The sequence below is a fragment of the Amphiprion ocellaris genome, chromosome 21 (assembly GCF_022539595.1).
Source record: "Amphiprion ocellaris isolate individual 3 ecotype Okinawa chromosome 21, ASM2253959v1, whole genome shotgun sequence".
NCBI lineage: Eukaryota > Metazoa > Chordata > Actinopteri > Pomacentridae > Amphiprion > Amphiprion ocellaris.
The window spans coordinates 5,119,000-5,123,464 of record NC_072786.1 but is presented as its reverse complement, the minus strand read 5'-3'; the positions used below and the strand labels follow the sequence as shown (position 1 = coordinate 5,123,464).

The following is a 4,465-nucleotide window of genomic DNA, read 5'->3' as shown; positions in this document are numbered from 1 at the left end:
GAATGCAGAAAGACTGCATCACACCTGACACTTATACCTGTCCCTGCAGGTTGTGATCCCTCTGGGTGGTATCTTCATGTCACTTTTAAGGGCTGCGCCTGGCCAAGCCCCATCAATAAAGACTAAACCACAAGCTTCTCACCAGGGATAGTCCCAGGTAGGGGGCCCTCAGTAGCTCTTTTCCAGGTGGGACACAGAAGCTTCAATTTCTCAGATTCACCGGGGTCTTAGAATCCTTCTTTGTCTGGTTCCTCTTCCAGAACCAGTTTGGTTTGGGAGATCCCACCAGAGGCTATCATGCCCAACAGTGTAGCTCTCATGATCACAATTCAATAATTTTCTCATTCACTGGAGGGTTTCCACACTTCTATGCTTTAAATCATGGGTTGTTTTGAAGGCAGACAAGCTGTTCTGGCTGAAGACTTGTTGAACACTTACACTAAATTCCCAGGTAGAAAGAAATGCCACTGAGCAGTTTCCAGACAAACAAAAGTTGTTGATTTGAGGAAGCATGAGTCTAACTCAATATGGCCACATAATTAGACATGAGAGGATGTAATTTAATCAGTTAACCCCCTTGCCCTCCAAAAGACTTTCACTTCTGTATTGAAGCATGGCTTTCATTTGCTCCGCAAGTCACTGAGGAACCCAGCTGTTATGTTCAATTACAGAAAATGAAAGTTCTTTTTTTTGGGACACAAAAACTAATAAACAAGTTCAACAATGTTTTAGCTGCACTGTTTGCTGAGCACACCTTTTAGACTTCTGTATTTTATAAAAATATGAAGCACAGCTGAAATGAATTTGAAAGGTTACAACATATTCTCCACAGAGATGCCACCACTCAAGTGAAGATATACTGGAGCTAAGGGCAATATTCTATATGAGTTTCTTCCTCCTTCGTTTTGAGCTATAAATTAATTTCTTCGAAAACAAGGTTTGTTCAAGGTTACGGTTGCTTCTTTCATGAATAACAGACAAGTTATTAAATGGCTGCTGTGCCTGTGTCACAGAAAAACAGCCTACTCATAAAGGGATCGTTTGAAGTTACATTGTGATGCTCTCTCATTGTTATTTAATGAACTCGGTTCATTTTTCCTCCAGCAAAATCCATTAAAATCGATCATTATTGCCTCCTTTTTTCCCCCCATTGCTTTCCTTTCCCCCCCACCTCTGCAAACCACATTTTGGTGCGGGAGATGAGAGAAAAATCTCACAGTCTGAGAGAAAGTAAATCAACTAATCTAACTGTAGCCTTCATTCAGATCCAATTCATTACTTGGGCATATTAAGTAGGGGGAACAGTACATACCCCAGCGAGTCAGCCAATCAGGTCATCACCTACTAATGAAAAAGTGGCGCATGTGTAAGCAGTGGAAATATGGAAAGAGCTTGTATTCAGATCACAGCTGCCCCCTACCTTTGTTGTGGATGGCAAATGCCATTTGGATAAATGCTTGACACGCGTTGCTGTTTTAACCCAAATTACCCCCGCGCCTTAGATCTCTCAATTGCCTAATTAACAGGGGGAAGGTCTGCAGCCTTTCAAGTTCTGCACTTTAAACAAAGCCGGTGAGCTGCAGAGTGAGCCTGCTCTTCATTTGTGCACCTGGAGGGAGGAATGAGTGGTGGCATAAGGAGGGACATCACAGTGAAGCAGACCTTCCTGCTGTTCCTCATTTGTTTCCTCACTATCTGAGGATATGTGAAGCTTGAGCATCCCAGAGGCTCCTTTGAACAGGAAAAATGAGAAATTTATGTATTTTTGTTTAAATGCCAGATGGAGAGACAGTGATATAGAATTATCAAATGACATGTTCAGGTCTCCCCATGTTCCCTCCTGTTGCATGCTCTAGCTTACAATAGATTAAACAGATTTACATCAGTGGCTTCAAACTTTCATTTTTTTCAATGTATCCTCAGATCCATATCAGATGAGCTCAAGTAGCCCTTTATACCCCCAAAGGGGTCACATGGGGTCTTTAAGTTTCCCAATTGTTTATCAGTTGCTTCAAGAAGTCTTTAGTGGTAGTTCAACCTTGCCTCGAAAAGTTACATTTCTGTGCAGCTAAACTGTGTTGTCATTATATTATAGTATCCTCAATAATAGTTTGATGGTAATGTATTTTCCCCAATTTGTGTTTTTGTGACAAACCACAAATATGAATCTAATCAACATATCTTTGCCATTTGTTGTGATGCTTAACTGCTGCTCCTTTTCAGCCAACCAGTCATATATTCGATGAGGCAGGACCCAAAGCGTAATGTTTTCCTCAAACTAACCAAGTAGTGTTGCTGCCTAAACCTAAACAAACAGCAAGCAAAAACAAAATTTACAAAAGTCTGAAAATGACGGTTCCACATGGGATGTAAACCCCTAAACTCCTGAAGTGAAAGTCTTGTGGATTTAAGCCTCCTCCTCCTAACATAAACTTAGTGACTCTTTAAACTGGCAGCATTTTCTTCTTCATCAAAGTCTCACCTTCCAATGACAAAAATGACAGCAACCTTCAAGCTGTAAAAATGAAGCCAAAGTTCCAAAAACTGCTGTTCCTCACATGGCCACTTGGCTCTAAAAGTGAGTCAGTCCTCATATAACCCCATTTTAAAATGTCCAACTTCACAGCAGAAATACACATATTATAGTCCCATTCATGACAACTGTGTTTACGTGCTATGTGTGCTATGCAATCAGCCTGTCACAGCTTGCAGTATTTGGTTAATGCGATGTTAAATCTGAAACAAATCAATTTGTAATACTATTTGAATATTTATTGTGATCTCCAGCCCAAATATGTGGATGTGTTTGTGATATTTGTGCATTATTTCCTGGGTTACATGTACCTGTGGCTGGGAGATTTTGATGGAAACCTGTTGGATCTCACCAGTTTGTATCTAAAGCAGACCTTCACAATAATTTCTCACCCTGACAGTGAAATCACTGGAAACCTTCTTACTGTCAAAAGAACGGCGATGAAAAGTGTGAAATGTAAGAGAACAAAGACAGTTGAGAAAATAAAAGAAAAAAATTCCCTTTGGGTTGAGGAGATACTTTTACAAAGGCTTTGATGTTTCTGAATTTTATGAATTTTCACTTACTCGTGTTCTTCATCTTTGCTCGTTGACCGAAGTGGATTTTTTTTTTCTTTTACTGGTGTAGTTACTTTCTACTCCTTGGTCCTTTATAGAACTCTGCCTATTTTATCTGACAGGGTACAGTGAAGCTTTGTCTCGGAGAGAGAACGAGCCTGAAAAAGAATTAAAGTAACACAACCCAAACCGGCCAACCACTGAATGCAACAATGTGAGAAGTGGCAGAAATCGATACAGCATTTCAGCTTATCCCCCCTCCAGGATGTTGGGAAGAAGGGTTGACTGAGTAGCAGCAGGAGTCTTAACATGAAGCAGCAAGCAGATAATTGAAGGGAAAAGAGCTCAGTATCTAATGCTATTATCAGGCGGCCCCTGTTGCAGATGCTGTGTTGTGTGGATGCACTACCAAGGAGAGCTGGAGGTGACAGAGAGAAAAAAATCACATCTTTGTGGGTGTTTTCAATTCATCAGAGGAGCACATGAGATGCAGCACCTCAAAAAAAAAAAAAAAAAAAAAATCAATCGGGACCCTTTCTTGAACTTGCACAGTTAAGTTTTGAGTTGTTTTTTTTTCTTCATAATTTTGCTCAGGCACACAACAAAATTAAAAATGTGTTACTGTCTGTTGGTCTTTGTTTTGCATTTACTGACTATTCTTTAAACACAACCCCAGAGGATTTAAACTTATCTCTAATTGATTTACAAGTAACTCACTGACTGGACATTTTTAATATTGTTATCCTGCATAATCAGCACAACATGGACCAATGTAAGAAAAAAACAGATTCCCCTGACTGCACTTTACAGCATATTTATCTTGCTTATGTCACCAAAGGTTCCTGAAGAAATAATAAGAAGAAGTCTTTGTCAGGAATATCTTACAGCACCATTAAATTCTCCTTTCACACATCCCAGTTGTATTGTGGGTCTGCCATGATATGATAGCAGACAAAGTTAAAGCTCACCCGTGGCATCATTGCAGTGGGGCTTAAACCCCCAAACTTCTCATCAGTTGCCCAGAGCCTCAATTGTTGGGACCCTTGAGGGTATTTTTTTGCAAGATATGAATCAAGGCACTGCTGGGATTCAAACCCAGGATCTCCTGTTTACTAGACAGGTGCTTTAACCAACTAAGCCACAGCACCAGATGGGTCAAGTTATAATTGCAGGACTTTTTATAACATAGTTGACATTTTTGCTGTTTTCAGGCCTATAAATCAACATGACCACCTATAACCAAACACCACATGACATTTTTACAGAAAGATTCTTCTAAAATATTATATGTACAATTGAGTAAAATTAAAATTGAAAGTTATTTATAAAGATATTTTAGTAAACATGTTGACATGCCATAAATCCACACTTGACT

At 39.7% G+C, this 4,465-nt stretch overlaps 1 non-coding gene across 1 annotated transcript; it reads right to left on the bottom strand.

Annotated features, from left to right (window-relative positions):
- Positions 1–4,164: 4,164 nt before the first annotated feature.
- Positions 4,165–4,238, bottom strand: trnat-agu (transfer RNA threonine (anticodon AGU)). Its single transcript has one exon. It is a non-coding gene; the product is annotated as a tRNA-Thr (tRNA).
- Between the last annotated feature and the right edge of the window lie 227 nt (positions 4,239–4,465).